Consider the following 18,067-nt stretch of genomic DNA (forward strand, 5'->3'; position numbering starts at 1 on the left):
TACAGCTTGACATTCAGCCTTCATGTCATAGTACAGTAGATATGCTTCTGATCTGATGTCCTCTAATTGTTTCATAAAGTCATTTAACTGCCATTGACTTTGGCACATCATGCCACGCAAGCTGTTTATACCCTGTGATGGATAGGGTCAGTTAGGTAAACATCCGTGTGCTATAGGATACCGTTACACAGCCCACCGGCACCAAACAACATGGCAGAAAGTCTAGAATACCCTGGCAACGCCACATGCCTTGAACTGAGGCAAGAGGAAGTGATGTCACAGCCACAGGAATGCTTCTTTTCAGTTCAGCAGGAAGGCAGACAGACACGTCATCAAGGCGGTGCTGTTTTGCCTGGAGATATCCTGTCATATAATTCTGTCTGTCCAAGTCTGAGGGGGCTAAAAGCACCTGCTGCCACATTGAAGAAAATAAGATAGAAAACTAGTTTATAGAGTTACACATCTTCACTGTATATTATTCTGCCCTTGGGGTGCATTATTCAAATAAAGCAATAGTGGAGTGTAGTTTTCCAGCACAACAGGATGTTGCAACCAGCTGAATGCTCTTTCCATTCACCGTGGCCTTTCCATTGACCGTGGCCTTGAAGTAAAACAAACTCTAACCCCAACGGTGGGGTGTTACCCTACCACACACACAGCCAAAGGCCTTAGAATGAATGCTGACTGTGCGCTCGGGGAGAAGTTCTAAACTGGTCTGAAAATATTTGGATTGCCTTCTCGCTTGTGTGAAGGGATAGGATGTAGAGTACTCCCAATGACTCCCTCTCCTCAGAGCTGTTGTTACAGCTGCCCACACAGTGCCAGAGTGGGAGTACCGGGTCGATCGAAATGTAGATGGATTCAGGGTGGTTTGAGGTGGGGAAGAAAGATGAAATGAAGGAAAAGGAGGCGAGGCTGTTGAAATCAACAAACCTGTTCACAGGCCACTTCTCTCTCCGAAACAATAAGCCTGGAAACACAAAATCACGTTGCCACGGACAACACATCAGTCGCTCACTCAGACCTAAAGGTCACTGACCTCCTTCCACACACATATGCACACTTCCTGTCAGACAGGAAGTAGCAGGCTGAGAGGAATAGAGATTTAGAGTCTGAGGTAACGCTCACACCACTGGCCCAGGCCTATAAATAGGAGGCACTATGTAGTAGAGGGAAAAGGCCATGTTACAAAGTCACAAAACCAGGGCTGTATCGCCTCAATTACATGTGAAAACACTGATGTTTTAGGGGAAAGCAGAGATTTTAGTTTGTTAGCAGAAAAGAACTGTCAGCAGAATAGGCTTTGGCTCTCAGAACTACTGAGGAGTAGAGCATGGTGCATTTATTAGTCTCGTAAAGGTTCATTTTGAGACGGATTCAAAGACCACTGCAATAAGAACGTTAAGGAAAACACATCTGGTATTCCATGTTCAAAAGGGTCTAGCTATATGCCTTGTTCCGAAAGGCCGACCTACCTTATAACTACCTCATACAGCGTCACGACCAGAGCTTTTAGTCCACTGAATGTTCTATATTTGTCTCACTCATTAGGTCATATTAGTCTCCACTTCGTGCTGGGTGAGCAGAGACAATATCTGTGGTTGATATCTGCTGTTTCCTTCCTCATAAGGCCAAGGTTTTAATTTTATACAGTTAAGTTACACAGACCATTTAAATTTCACTTCAAGGTGTTTGTAATTGCAGTTGTAGTATCCACACCGCAATGCAAGCGATTCATATTCTAAGCCTGTGATTGTCTTTGCTTAACCACCCTCAGAGGGGTCGCTACCAACCGAATGCATCCGGCTGTTTAGGGGAGACAGAATGAGAGCTGAATTGGTTGAACAGTGCAGAAGAGAACCCCCCCCCCCCCCCCCCTCCCCAGAAAGAAACCCAGCGCAGGCATTTATTTTACACCTGCTACGTTAGGTTAGCTTAACAACCTTGACATAGAATGTGGCATTCAAACACGGCAACTACCTCTTAGTGGTTCAGGTAATCCTTTTGTAAAGGTTGTAATTAATTGTACATATGTGCTTAATTGCATCATCTTTAGTACACAACATTGTTTTATATTTATCATTGCCAAATTCACTTCCTTGATTATCACGAGAGAGAGACGGAGAAGAACAGAGAGAAAGGATTGGTTAAACAGTGCTTTTTATTAACAATATAATCAGCTTCAACATTTAGTTCAGACAGCTTTTACCAATACTGTACCTATAAATGGTTGTAAGCTTATTTGAAGGGCATGGAGCCTTGGTGAGGTATTTATGTCTGCTTCTTTTTTTCAAGATCACAACATATTGAATGCAAGTGTTGCTGAAAACTGTTGCAGGAAGCCAACTTCAATGAAGGCTTTTAGATTTTAACAACAATAAGGAATGCCTTAGTTAACTGCCTATTCAATAGCCATCTGCTGCCAGAATTGACTGCATTCCAAGCATCATTTGTTAGGTGTATAGCCTAGCTACAAAAACAGACAACTGTGCGTGACTCCATAGCTAGAGGACTCCTGAGCTCCAGGAGTGACAAGTATGATTTTTGTCTTCATCTGCTGTCTTTTTGCTCGCTAGGGCCATCTACTTCAAGTGCTGCCTGTCTTCCCATTAGCCTACTTGGTGTGTGAACTGATGACTGCTCATAACTTGCAGATGTTTGTTAACACATCAACCAGGATTAAAGGGAAGGGCAATTTGTGACTTGTTTTGGTTATCAGTGGCTGTACTGGAGGGGGAGTGGTTTCTCCTCTCCTAGGCAATCAGCAATTAGTGCAGTCTGGTGTGCTCTTCACCTCTGCTAGGCAAATAGCAATTAGTGTTAGTACTTCAGTCTTCCCTGGTTTCGCAACGGCAGCTGTAAGTGGCGGTCGTGTCAGTGGCGGTCTTGTCGGCAAAACTAAGACCGTTGCTGAAACAAGACGGTTCTGCCAAGTTCTTCGAGGAAGGCTCCATCCAGTCCTCTCACTTCAGTATCTTACCTAGTTATCTTCTGATGATCTCATTTGCTCTTTTGTAGCTTTGGCAACTACGTGTGTCTTCTATATCTGTTTGCTTCTCTCCCTGTAGGCTTTACAGACTCTCCCCACCTCTTGCCTGCAACTCTTCTAATTTAGTGTACCCTGTGCACACAACCCATGCGGAATTCTGGGTCTTTGGAAGCATTTGGAACTGCTGCTCTGCGGTCATGAACGCAGAGTTCATCTCAGCCTATGCTGCCCTTCAGTCCCTTGACTTTTTGGCCCTGACGGAGACATGGATCACCCCAGAGAACACTTCTTCTCCAGCTGCTCTCTCTTCATCCGACTACGTTTTCTCTCGTAGTCCAAGAGCATCTGTTCGTTGTGATGATGGTTCAGCTCTACTAATTTCTCCTAACTGGAGATTTCCTATTTTCTCCCTCACTCACCTGTCCATCTCCTCATTTGAATTCCATGCTGTCACTTGCCCACTCAAGCTTAACATTGTTGTCATCTATTGCCCACCAGGTGCCCTTGGATAATTCTTCAATGAGTTTGACACCTTGATAAGCTAATTATCTGACGATTGCTCACTGCTCTTCGTACTTTCTGACTTCAACATCCCGATGTCTGCCTTCTATTAATTCCTTTCCAACTATCCTGTTCCCTTCCTTGCCTCTTTTGCCCTCATCCTTTCACATTCCCCTCCCACTCACCAGGCAGGCAATACGCTTGACCTCATCCTTTCACATTCCCCTCCCACTCACCAGGCAGGCAATACGCTTGACCTCATCCTTTCACATTCCCCTCCCATTCACCAGGCAGGCAATACGCTTGACCTCATCCTTTCACATTCCCCTCCCACTCACCAGGCAGGCAATACGCTTGACCTCATCCTTTGACATTCCCCTCCCACTCACCAGGCAGGCAATACGCTTGACCTCATCCTTTGACATTCCCCTCCCACTCACCAGGCAGGCAATACGCTTGACCTCATCTTTACTAGAGGCTGTTCCCCTACTAATCTCACTGCAACCCCCCTCCAGGTCTCTGATTACCACTTTGTTTCCTTTTCTGTCTCCCTTTCCTCAGCCACTCCTCAGATGGTCATGTGTCATCGCAATCTTTGCTTTCTCTCCATTACCCTCTCCTCTTCTATCCTATCATCTCTCTATTCTACTAAATCCTTCTGTCTCTTTGACCCTACTCAAATCAAACTTTATTTGTCATATGCGCCGAATACAACAAGTGTAGACTTTAACGTGAAATGCTTACTTACAAGCCCTTAACCAACAGTGCAACTCAAAATAAGTGCAACTAAAATAAGAATGAGGTTGTATACAGGGGGCACCGGTACTGAGTCAGTGTGCGGAGGTACAGGTTAGTTGAGGTCATTTGTACATGTAGGTAGCAGTGAAGTGACTATGCATAGATAATACATAGCGAGTAGCAGCAGTGTACAAAGGGGAGGGGTCAATGTAAATTGTCCAGTGGCGACTATATTAATTCAGCGGTCTACTCTCCTCCCTTTCCGCATCCTTTGACTCGCACTGTCCTCTTTCCTTCCGGCCGGTTGTGCCCTCCCCTCCTGCTGTGGCTGACTCATTGTGAGCTTGCAGAACAGGGTTGCGGGCAGCTGAGCTAAAATTGAGAAACTAAACTTCCAGAGGATCTATAATCCTTTCACTCCCTCCTCTCTACCTTGTCTTCCTCTATCTGCTGCTAAAGCCACTTTCTATCGCTCTAAATTTCAAGCTTCAGCCTCTAACTCTAGGAAACTATATTCTACCTTATTCTCCAGCCCCTCCCTCCTCCCTCTCTGTGGATGACTGTCAACCACTGAAAAGAAGGTTGACAACATCTGCTACTCATTCACTCAGCCTATTGAGTCCACTGGTCCCACTTACACAGAACTACCCTACGCCTTGACCGCTTTCTCCCCATCTGTGGAGACATTCTCCCATTCCTCACTTCCCTCAACTCATCCCTGACCACATCCCCTCCGACTTCAAAATGGCCTGAGTCGCGCCTCTCCTCAAGAATCCAACACTTGACTCATCTGATGTCAAACTATAGACCTGCAACCCTTTACATTCTTTCCAAAATACTTGAGCATGCTGTCTCTGATCAACTCTCTAATTATCTCCCTCAGAACAATCTTGACCCCGACTGCTCTTCTGTGTCACGGATGCTCTCCACACTGCCAAGGCTGACTCTGTCTCCTCTGTTCTCATCCTCCTAGATCTATCCGCTGCCTTCAACACCTTGAACCATCAGATCCTCCTCTCCACCCTCTGGGCATCTCAGGCTCTGCAAAATCTTGGATTGCATCCTACCTGCCAGGCTGCTCCTACCAGGTGATGTGGAGAGGATATGTTTCTGCACCACACACTCTCACTACTGTTGTCCCCCAGGGCTTGGTTCTTGGCCCTCTTCTCTCTATACACCAAGTCACTTGTCTCGGTCATATCCTTACATGGTCTCTCCTATAATTGCTATGCCTAACAGATATCTTAGCTTGGATGTCGGCCCACCACCTCAAGCTCAACAAGATGGAGCTGCTCTTCCTCCCAGGGAAGGCCTGCCTGCTCAAAGAACTCTCCATCATGGTTGACAACGCCACAGTGTCGCCCTCCCAGAGTGCAAAGAACCTTGGACAACACCCTGTTATTCTCAGCAAACATCAAAGCAGTGACTCACTCCTGCAGGTTCATGCTCTACAACATCCGTAGAGTACAACCCTACCTCACACAGGAAGCGGTACAGGTCCAAATCCAGGCACTTGTCATCGCCCGTCTGGACTACTGCAATTCGCTGTTGCCTGGGCTTGCCGCTTGTGCCATCAAACCCCTGCAATTCAAGAACGCTGCAGCCTGACTGGTTTTCAACCTTACCAGGTTCTCCCATGTCACCTTGTTTCTCTGCACACTCCACTGGCTTCCAATCGAAGCTCGGATCCATTGCAAGACCATGGTGCTTGTCTAAGGAGCGGCAAGAGGAACTGCCCCTCCCTACATTCAGGCTATGCTCAAACCCTGAATAACCCGAACACTCCATTCTGGTCTCTTATCCCCCCCTTTCTAGCTCTGACTTTGGTGATAGCTATTTTATTGAGGAAAATTTACTGTGATATGTGGTTGTCCCACCTAGTCGCTCCGGATAACAGCGTCTGCCTACATGACAAAAATGTAAATAACTACTCCGTTCTATCAATTTTGTCACCCAGTGTGTTAGCAAGAGAGAAAGGAAACACATGCTCTGTGTTTTTCCCATAAACTCTCCTATCCTTTGTGAGGCGACGGGGACTGGGCTGACTGTTGACTGGCTGCTAGTGATGACTGAATGCTGAACAATGGAGGACTGAAATAGTCAAGACCTGGCAACTCTCTTCCATATCCACGATCCATCATGTCTGTCACATCTGGCCGGCTTGTGGACCTTTGATTGTTCCAGCTGTCCTGGATCCACAACTGTCACCTTTTGAATGTAGACCCCTTTATGTCTTTCTGTACATATGAAGGATGGACTTGTGTGTGTCGGAGTCAAGGTTCGTTAGCATTATGCTCAACCTTTATTCAGCTTTCACCATCAAGATGAATGCACAGTTACTTATACAACCGTTTCGTGTGTACATTGACTACATTGCGTGTTTATTGTATTTGCCAGCCCAAGTAAATCCTATCCATATGACCCCCTATCTGCAGTAAACACATAGCTAAATCCCCGGCTTACATCAAGTAACGGAAACAGATCTGTATCTCAGCGACAGGGGGACGGGTGGAGTTGCGCTGAACCCTATTCTATACTATATGAGAGGGAGCTGCAACCCAGGACTGTGAGGACGGGCCACGGGTGTTTGTTTAATCTAGGCATCTGAGGGAGAGGCAGGCAGGGAGGTTGAATGGGACTGTCTGTGCTGTTGTCAATCTACAGTGATTAGAGAGCCAGTGAAAACACAGAGAACCTGTGAAAACATGTAGGAAATGCAGCTGTCATGTGGCATGACCTTTGAGCCGGAGTTCAGACCTTAGCGACTTGCCGCCTCAGCAACCTTAGTGACTGGTTAATGAAGGACTGGTTAGTGTGTTGCTTAGCCACCTGGGGTCGTTATTGGTGTGTTAGGCATGGACATTACTCTTGGTATGGTGAAAGGTGCACTCTGTAAGATTGAGGGATGCTTTTTGCTCATCGTCTACAGAAATGTATCACTGAAATTTGAACAACAATATGCATAAAATGTATCGGACAGCTCAGATTTATTTTCTCCACAACAAATTTTACATTTGTACTGCTTTGGGAGTGTTGCCTCAACAGCTACATTCTGAGCAGAGCAACGTCTTCGGGAACTTGGATTTCAGCAGGTAGACAGACATCTGACAGAAATCATCTTTAAACACCGTACCCCTACAACACAGACAACATTCAACCTTTTGACCTATGTCTTGCTCATGACATCCGCCTGTGGGTGTGAGAACTATGTACTAATCCCAGTATGAACACAGGACTTGGCGGGAATGGTAATGAGAGGAACAACAGAAGTGTACCATTTAGAGTTCAAGGTGAGTGTCTTGGACTGACTCCATGTCAGTTGTAAAGACTAGGAAACTTTATCCAGTACATTCTACATCTTTCTAGTGCTCTGTGGGATGGTCTTTCAGTGTGTGTTTTCTCCTCTGTGTCCACACGCTTGTTCCAGCTTTTCTGTAACACTGTGAACTTAGAGGCCCAGCTAGCTGTCAGATAGCAGAGCCTGTGCAATCCATCTCCACACAGTCTCTTCAAAGAGAACAGACAAGCACCATCTTACCATTTGTCATGGGGTTTATACACAATGTGAAACATCTCAGTGAGTGTACAGAGAGAAGATAACATTCACAGCTCTCCTAACTTTATGGGTCAGGAGAAGGAAACTAATCGGAGAGTTTGATGCTCTGACTGAGCGATGGCAGATGCTACTTTTAGCTCCACCACGAAACAGGCGGGAAGCTCCAACCGATGGGAATTCCATGATCTGCAACAATTGTTCCACATCCTTGTGGCCCCACACTGGATCCCGTGTGGAGAGTGATGTAAGCCAATGCCCAAATGGATTTCCCAGGTCATCTTGATCTGCCTGTCTGTCTGGCATTGGCTGGGGCAGTGATATTCTCTCCCAATTACTCTCCTGGTTGGCTTGACCTGCGTGTACCAGAAGTAGAGAGGTTTCAGAATTTCAGCCATGGTGTGCTGAATCGCTCAGTCGACCATATTACCCAGCACACCACCCTTCACGGCGGCCCTGTGGGTACTAACAGGAAGGGGTGAGCACCTGCCACACACCACGCCAGCTACACATCTGTAAACATTTGCAGACAAATGGGCTGCTGTCGCCGATGCTATCACGAGAACATTAGCTACATTAGCCAGGACAAGAGGAAGGGGCTGATTGTAATGGATGGGGTTACTGGGTGACTGGCTGACCAACAGGGAGACAGCAGATATTGTTTGGGTACAAATTCATTGTAATTAGGCATTGTTGAAGTTTATTTGAGTGTAATCATGAACTCTCTTACATGTTCTGTGTTGTATTGCAATGAAGGACATCAGGTCAGAATGGTGCCTCCTCCTGCTGAATGAATAGCATAATTGGAATCTAATTTCAAAGGGATCTGGTCAAATCTGTTATCGTTTTATCCAAAATAGGTAATAAAAGGAGGAAACCTTGGAATACAGGACCTTGGAATACTATCCAATCTGGCATGAGACTGGAATGTGAAGGGATTGTTCAGGTTCTCACAACTGCTTATAAGCTTCTTATCAGTTGCTGTTCTTAGCAAAGGTCTCTGTCAGTTATAATGGTATTTGGCATAAGTCTCTGTCGATGATAGCCATAGGGGGGTTTGATCTAGCAAGAAGGACAACAAGAATGTTTGGAAAACTCTGCTAAACTACTGGTTATCTGCATTTTTATTCAGTATTTGTACTTTTGTTTTGCCACTCAAAAGTACATTAATACAAACTATTGACCATTTTGATCATATGACAGAGTTAAGAAGTAATAATACACTGAGTATGTAAAGGAAAAAAATACAAAAATAAGTAAGCCTCCAACCTCCCATCCATGTCTCCATCCAACCTTTCCTTGCTACATTGTTGGGGAAGTGTAATAATGTGACACGAGATATTCCGTGTTATGGTTTTTAGGTCAAATGAACTTCTTCAGATGTTCTTGATCTTCTATCTCTCTCTCACACACGCACATGCTTCCATTCAGCCACGAGCATTAATGAGGTCAGCCACTGATGTTGGGCGATTAGGCCTGGCTCACACTCGGCATTCCAATTCATCCCAAAGGTGCTCGATGGGGTTGAGGTCAGGGCTCTGTGCAGGCCAGCCACGTTCTTCCACACTGATCTAAACAAACCATTTCTGTATGAACCTCGCTTTGTGCACGGGGGCATTGTCAACAGGAAAGGGCCTCCCCCCAAACTGTTGCCACAAAGTTGGAGCACAGAATAATGTAGAACGTCACTGTATTTCCCTTCACTGGAGCTAAGGGGCCTAGACCGAACCATGAAAAACAGTCCCAGACCATTATTCCTCCTCCACCAAACTTTACAGTTGGCACTATGCATTTGGGCAGGTCGCGATCTCCAGACATCCGCCAAACACAGATTTGTCTGTTGGACTGGTAGATGGTGAAGTGATTCATCACTTCAAATAACGCTTTTCCACTGCTCCAGAGTCCAATGGCGGCGAGCTTTACACCACTCCAGCCGACGCTTGGCATTACACATGGTGATCTTAGACGTGTGTGCAGCTGCTCGGCCACGGAAACCCCTTTCATAAAGCTCCTGAGAAATAGTTCTTGTGCTGACGTTGCTTCCAGAGGCGGTTTGGAACTAGGTAGTGAGTGTTGCAACCAACAACAGACAATTTACAGCACTCAATGGTCCCTTTCTGTGAGCTTATGTGGCCTACCACTTCGCGGCTGAGCTCTTGTTGCTGCTAGACATTTCCACTTCACAATAACAGCACTTACAGCAGCTCTAGCAATGCAGAAATTTGACGAACTGACTTGTTGGGCAGGTGGCATCCTATGACGATGCCACATTAAAGTCGATGAGCTCTTCAGAAAGGCCATTCTACTGCCAATGTTTGTCTATGGAGATTGCATGGCGGTGTGCTCGATTGCATACACCTGTCAGCAACGGGTGTGGCTGAAATAGCCGAATCCACTAATTTTTAAGGGGTGTCCACATACTTTGGCATAAATAGTGTGTGTGTCGGCCTTGTAATGTGTTTGGGAATGTCTGACATGGTCCTATGGCATCACAGAGATATGCAAGTGTGTGAAATATCTTCATTCCTGCACATGACGTGAAGGATGATGGATCGATAACGGGTCAAACCAGGACAAACCGGGACAGTGCTAATGTCGGTGTGCTTTATGTGTCAGTGGCAGAGAGAGAGAGAGAGTCTGTCTGTACATGCCAATGTTAACTGCATTCCAATTGTGTAGCTTACAGTACTGAACACTTCTTGTATAGTATGTAGATGACTGTATATTTCTTTGATGAAACAGTCTGGCCTGTGCATGAGAGTCAGTGTTTGTTTATGCTCGCTACACATGGGCGACTGAGCAAGCGAACAAACTTCACACTTGCCTGAGATTTGAACATTCCCTCCTCTCTGTCTCTTTACCCCTCCACCCTCCGTTTGATATACTCACCTAGTCAGCAGTCTGGGACAGTGGGAGGTTGGTGGGGGGGGGGGAGTTAACATGGCAGAGGGTCTTCGTCAGAGAGATGTGGAACCTCTAACTGTGGAGCACGTGGCATCTCTTTCCCAAGGTTAGGGAGGGGAATCCACTCTGAGGGGAGGAAGTCCAACCGTCACCCTGCTCCAATTTATCAGCTTCCTTTTTAGATGTACTGCCTTGTCTGTATCTCCTTCCTGGAATCCACAGGGTAATACGGAGACACACTCATACACACACTCATTTGTTTCTTGGAAAATAGGAAAACTGTAAAAGGAATGTAGAAACTGGTTGAATGAGACTAGTAAAGCTAAATAACACAACATGGCAACAAGAAAAACATCAAAGACACAGATGGCTCTTATCCTACCATAACAACAGTGTTGGGATTCTAATTACGGCAATCAAAAGATGCCATTGAAGTGAAAAAGGCCACTTTAAAGTAGATATATTTCCTCATGCTGAGGGGCTTGTGGTTTTTCAGCTAGGGAATATGGGTTATCAAAGCACAATAGAGCTCAGTTAAAGGCCCTCCCTGTGTGGAAGTTTGGAAAGCCCCCGTCCCATGCTACCCATTCCCCTGTCTCTGTTCACCACTCTCCCCCCGGGACCTCCAGATCCAGGCGCTGCTTTGGACCAGCCTGCCTGGCTTTCATAAAAGAAAGACAAGGAAAGAATAGAGGGCTAAAAGAGAGAGTACAGGGTTAGAGGAGAGAGTACAGGGTCGGTGGAGAGAGTACAGGGTCGGTGGAGAGAGTACAGGGTCGGTGGAGAGAGTACAGGGTCGGTGGAGAGAGTACAGGGTCAGTGGAGAGAGTACAGGGTCGGTGGAGAGAGTACAGGGTCGGTGGAGAGAGTACAGGGTTAGAGGAGAGAGTACAGGGTTGGTGGAGAGAGTACAGGGTCGGTGGAGAGAGTACAGGGTCGGTGGAGAGAGTACAAGGTCGGTGGAGAGAGTACAGGGTCGGTGGAGAGAGTACAGGGTCGGTGGAGAGAGTACAGGGTCGGTGGAGAGAGTACAGGGTCGGTGGAGAGAGTACAGGGTCGGTGGAGAGAGTACAGGGTCGGTGGAGAGAGTACAAAGTCGGTGGAGAGAGTACAGGCTTAGATGAGAGAGTACAGGCTTAGATGAGAGAGTACAGGGTCAGTGGAGAGAGTACAGGGTCGGTGGAGAGAGTACAGGGTCGGTGGAGAGAGTACAGGGTCGGTGGAGAGAGTACAGGGTCGGTGGAGAGAGTACAGGCTCGGTGGAGAGAGTACAGGGTCGGTGGAGAGAGTACAGGGTCGGTGGAGAGAGTACAGGGTCGGTGGAGAGAGTACAGGGTCGGTGGAGAGAGTACAGGGTCAGTGGCTGGCTGCATCCCCCTGTGTATTTTCCAGTGTGAATGGAAACAAAGTCTTCAGAGGGCAAAACAGAAGATTAAAAAAGAGGCAAAGATCGGTCAACAGCATATCTTGGCACGAGGCGTGAGACAGAAGTTACCCACTTTGTTATGGGTAACACTGCCAAACACAAAGACAAAAACAAACTGCACTGTTACAGTACGCAGGGAAATGCCAGTTCATGTCAGTTTGAGGGTTTATGAGGGTTTTGACATTTAATGGACATTCATTGGAACTGACATACGGAAATTGCACAGTAAACATATGAGTTTGACAGCAGAGTCTTTATGACATCCAATCTGACACTCATGACAACTTACATAACACATGCCACAGAGCAGTAACATCTGAACAGGGCCGTGCCTCAAACAGACCTATGTACGAATGAGACCTCTGAGGTGATTGATTTGGTGTCAGGAAATGAGGGGGACAGAGCTCTATGAGTTAAAGCTGTGGTTTCTGTTTTCAACATTATGCACTCACACAACCCCCCTCTCTCTCTGCATCTTTCTAGTGCTCTACGGGATGGTCTCTCTCTTTCTCTCTCTCGCTAACTGTTAATAAAAACAAGGAAGTTCTCATTATTTTGAGAAGTTTGAGTAAAACCTGATGTGTAAAACTACGTGCTCATACAGCAGCCCTACCCCGATGAACAAAATCTCTTTCATCTCAAAGACACCTCTGTTTCTTCTGAAATAACTTCTCAAGTTAAGAGTGGCGCAATCGGGGTTTTCCGCATGCACGAGGACTGAAATTTTAATGAGATCTTAGCTGCATCTCCCTTGTTCTGCAATATCCTGTGCTGCTATGGCAAAGATACTGTTCCGCCATACACTTGTGGTAGCAAAAGTCTATAGAACAGGCAGAGGCTCTTGGGTAGAAGACACATGGGGGGGGCCAGTCTCCCTCAAAGGGGGCGCTTCCCTTGAAGCAATTTTTGTTCTTCTTCTGTGCATACCATGGGACCTATAGTGGTATATCCAGCTGCAAAAACCGGCCACAAAACACTTTCAAATGCATGTCATATGGGCTTGTCTTCGCTCCAGTCACCCGAAGCCACTTAAAACTGCTCCCAGACATCAATAAAGGCAGAACACATGTACTACTGCAACATTCCTTAGTTTGGAGGTAACCATGGCTAAACGTCTGATCTACATTCTTTAATTCACATGGCATTGTTAAATATTTTCCCCAGCTTCTTTCTAATCAGACAACAAAGGTTGTCATGTTCAAGAAGTGAGGCAGAAATCTCTCATATGTACTGGAGTGTAGCCAATCACTGAGATCGTTCTTGAGGCGGAAAAAGCAAAAGGCAGTTCAGCATGAAGACGGGCTAAAACTGCTTCTCCGATAGAAATCCCCGATTGCAATGATCGGCGATGTAATGGCGACGTTGGCTTGCTAAGCTCATGCACAGAAACACGTCATCGGGTCTACCGGTTGTCTCGCGCCGAACTGCGCATGTGCACGCCATCAAATAAAAGGCACTCTTTCGATATGAAGTTGTTTTTGACAAAAATGAAAATGTGTCAATGTTTCACTTTCACTAAGACATTGCATTGAATCTAGGTTGTGCCTTTAGATTTCGAGAAAATGAACGACTAAGGGAAGAAGAAAAAAACTTGTCATTGACTTCCCAAACCCCGGCCTGGTCGGTTTGGTCTGTTTTGCAAGCGTTCCGGGAAGTCTTGCGATGTTAGGCCTCTGGGTTTAGAAACTCTGTGGAGAAAGTTACGTTCAGAATGAACCTGGGTAAAATATGTCCAATGCCCCTGATGTACTGTAGCTTGGAGTTGGTTCAATTGTACACTAAATCCAGTACAGCTCACGTACTTAAGATTTGACATATGACATTTGACATATGGTCTGGTTCAGAAAGCATTCACTATTTCATGCATTATGGTGTCGATGTACAGTACTTGCTATGCTTTGATAAATAATCATATTTTCAAGGGAACTTGCTCCAATTGCTCTCCCCCTCTCTCTCTCTCTGTCCGTGACTGAGGGATCTCCATGCTTGCGACATGGGTTATTTGTTTCATCTGTCAGCAGTGGGCCATTATATTTCCTTGGCGGCTGCAGTGCCCGCTGTGTATTTTGTTTGGAATTACCTGAACACCGTCTGCGCTACTGGCCTGTAATGTAGAGCGTGTGACTGGCAGACAGAGAAGGGGATAGAGATAGGGAAAGGTACATCTCATTTAGACAAAAATAATGGTGTTCCAAAAAAGGTCCAGTTGCCAGGACCACAAAAACAAATTCCATCTAGACACCGTTGCCCTAGAGCAGGTATTCACCAAACTGGGGTACGAGCAAATAAAAATGTGATTCACATTTTCAAACAGTCCATTTATATTTTCCAACGGGGCTATACACTTGGGTGAGGTTTTTTTTCTCACCTGAGTAGCCTCGTTTCACTGCCAAAAATAAAAGGAAACTATCTTTTCAGCGAAATAACAACACAATGTCAAATCCAGGTAGCCTAGTCAAAAAATTAACATCCAATCACATTACGCTCTCGCAGGAATTCTACTAACAGTCCATATGTAGCCAAACGTATCTGCTGCTCATTCCGTAGGCAGACCTAGCTCTCAAGAGAAGACAGGCTATGTGTCATTTTTTAAAACACTTTTTTGGACAAAAATAAAACTTTCTTTAAGATAGTAATTCCGCTTTTTGTCTTCACCCAACCACGGCTGCTGTCGCTAACCAAAAGCTTTCGCATAAACACAAAAGAACACACAAGAAAAAGAGGAACACAGAATCAATAACCTTTAGACATACAGAACTTTTGAAAATACTCACACCCCTTGACTTTTTCCACATTTTGTTGTGTTACAGCCTGAAATGGATTAAATTAAGATTTTGTGCCACTGATCTACAATACACACACTACCCCAAAATGACAAAGTGGATTTTTTTGTTTTGTTGACTTTTTTTTTTAAGCTGAAATGTTTTCAGTCAATAAGCGTTCAACCCGTTTGTTATGGCAAGCCTAAATACATCCAGTAGTACAAATGTGCTTAAGTCAAATACTAAGTTGCATGGACATACTCTGGTTAACATGATTTTTAATGATTACCCAATCTCTGTACCCCACATACAATTATATGTAAGGTCTCTCAGTCACGTAATGAATTTCAAGCACAGATTCCACCACACAGACCAGTGAAGTTTCAAAATGCCTTGCAAAGAAGGGCACCTATTGGTAGATGGGTAAACATTTTAAAAAGCAGACACTGAATATGCCTTTGAGCATGGTGAACTTATTAATTATGCTTTGGATGATGTATCAATACACCCATTCACTGCAAAGAGACATGCGTCCTTCCTAACTCAGTTGCCCGACTTTAAAACAGTTAGAGTTTGATGGTTGTGATTGGAGAAAGCTGAGTTACTCCACAATACTAAATGACCAAGTGAAAAGAAGGCAGTCTGTACATAATAAAATATTCCAAAACATTCCTGTTAGCAACACGGCAATAAAGTAATACTGCAAAAGTAATACTTTTTGTCCTGAATACAAATAATTATTTTTGGGGCAAATCCAACACAACACGTTACTGCATGGTGGTGGATGAATCATGTTATAGATGTGCTCGTCATCGGCAAGGACTATGGTTTATTTGGGTGATACAAATAAATGGAAGAGAACTAAGCAGAACTAAGCACAGGCAAAGCACAGGCAAATCACAGGCAAATCCTATCAGAACCCCTGGTTCAGTCTGCTTTCCAACAGACACTGGGAGACAAATTCACCTTTCAGCAGGACAAGAACCTAAAACACAAGGTCAAATCTACACTGGAGTTGCTTACCAAGACGACATTTGTGTATGTATTTATTATGGATTCCCATTAGTTGCTGCAAAAATTTAAGGTAGTTATATACAATATCAACAAAAATATTACACAACAGATTCACAACATATGTAGTGTGTGCCCTCAGGCCACTACTCTACAACACAAAATTAATGTGTACATGTGTGTATAGTGCATATGTTATCATGTGTGTGTTTGTATGCATGTGTCTGTGCCTGTGTCAAGTCTGTGCCTGTGTATGACATTAAATGTTCCTGAGTTGCCTAGTTGTAGTTTGACTTAAATTGGCATTATGACTTCAAAATCTAGCAATGATCAACAACCAACTTGACAGAGATTGAAGAGTTAAAAAAAAATAAGGGCAAATACTGCACAATCCAGGTGTGCAAAGCTCTTAGAGACTTATCCCAAAAGGTTCAAAACAGTAATTGCTGCCAAAAGTTCTAGTAAAGGGAAATCTTAACACTATAGCATACAATGACGTTCTACACGATTCTGTGCTTCCAACTTTGTGGCAACAGTTTGGGGAAGGTCCTTTCCTGTTTCAGCATGACAATGCCCCCTTGCTCAAAGCGAGGTCCATACAGAAATGGTTTGTCGAGATCGGTGTGGAAGAACTTTTACTGGCATGCATGGAGCCCTGACCTCAACCCCATTGAAACACCTTTGGGATAAATTGGAACGCTGACTGTGAGCCAGGCCTAATCACCCAAATTCAGTGCCTTACCTCACTAATGCTCTTGTGGCTGAATGGAAGAAAGTCCCCTCTGCAATGTTCCAACATCTAGTGGAAAGCCTTCCCAGAAGAATGAAGGCTGTTATAGCAGCAAAGGGGGGACCAACTCCATATTAATGTCCATGATTTTAGAATGATATGTTCGACAAGCAGGTGTCCATATACTTTTCGTCATGTACTGTATATTAGTGTTTTATCTTTCATTAATCTTTTAAAAAAATCTTCCACTTTGACATTACAGTATTTTGTGTAGATCGTTGGAGAAAATGACAATTAAATCCATTTTAATCCCAATTTCTAACAAAATGTGGAAAAGGTCAAGGGGTGTGAATACATTCTGAAAGCACTGTACATTATACATGACCCACCACCACATATACAGTACATGTACAATGTCTTGGTGACAGACATATTGTTTGTACAGCGTTGTTTCACATGAACATCATGGCTCGGGGGTAAACGTCTCTGTGATCCCAACACATCGTTATAAAGTAAATATACCACACCTTACATTGTTGAATCCTGTCAGGTTCTCTGCTACTGGGATACTGGGATGGGCTGCAGCATACAGAGACATGTTGGGGTTTAGACAGTCTACAGAAGATCACGTAGTTCAGAAATCTGACGAACATGTCGGAAGGGGCTAGTAGTTGGTAGGGTTTGGTATGAGGGTCAGTTGTGGATCAGGTGCTGCTTGAGATGGCGGGGAGGCTGTTATGTGCTGCCGAGGTGGCAGCTCTGATCTGGAAGGAGTGGAACTAGAGGTGTGCAGGGAAACAGGCGTGGGAGACAAGGGTCTTCAGCTGTGACTGGAACCAGTGTCTGGTGACGGGGTGGCATCTGTCTGTTATGGATAAAGTTTGAGAGGAGGAGTAAAAGGGCGCTATATTGAATATAGGAGGACAGGGAGCCATGGTGGTTGAGGAGACGAGGGATGTTGAATACGCCTTGGGAAGGCCCTTGTATGTTGCCGTGGCTGCTCCTACCCAGACGGAGAGGCCTTCAGATGTGATTGGAAACCATGTCTGATCATGGGGAGGTCTCTGTCTGTGAGACCTCCCCGAAGAGCACAGTTAGTGGAAGTGGTCCAGCGAAGAAACCTGAAGAAGGTGAATGTGAGGATGGTTACCAGGGTTCAGTTGGTGTGGGAAGAGAAGATGCCGGTCCTGAGACTGGTGATACTGATGGAGATGATGGAGGTGATGGAGAGCTGGATGAGTGCACTGGAAGGTTGTTGACTCTTACGGATGCCCCTTGGTAGCGTGTTCTACATGAATTGGAGGCTGCTGAGGTACAGTATATCCTGATGGTGGTGTAGTATGAGCAGAGGTGCTGGTGGGAAGGTCGAAGTTAGGGACATGAATGTGGGTACGCGGGGTTATGGATGTGGGTACGCAGAGCCACTGCTGACCCTCATGATGAGTTCTGTTTT

This window comes from Oncorhynchus mykiss, chromosome 1 (genome assembly GCF_057628025.1).
Source record: "Oncorhynchus mykiss isolate SJ-2025 chromosome 1, ASM5762802v1, whole genome shotgun sequence".
Classification (NCBI taxonomy): Eukaryota; Metazoa; Chordata; class Actinopteri; order Salmoniformes; family Salmonidae; genus Oncorhynchus; species Oncorhynchus mykiss.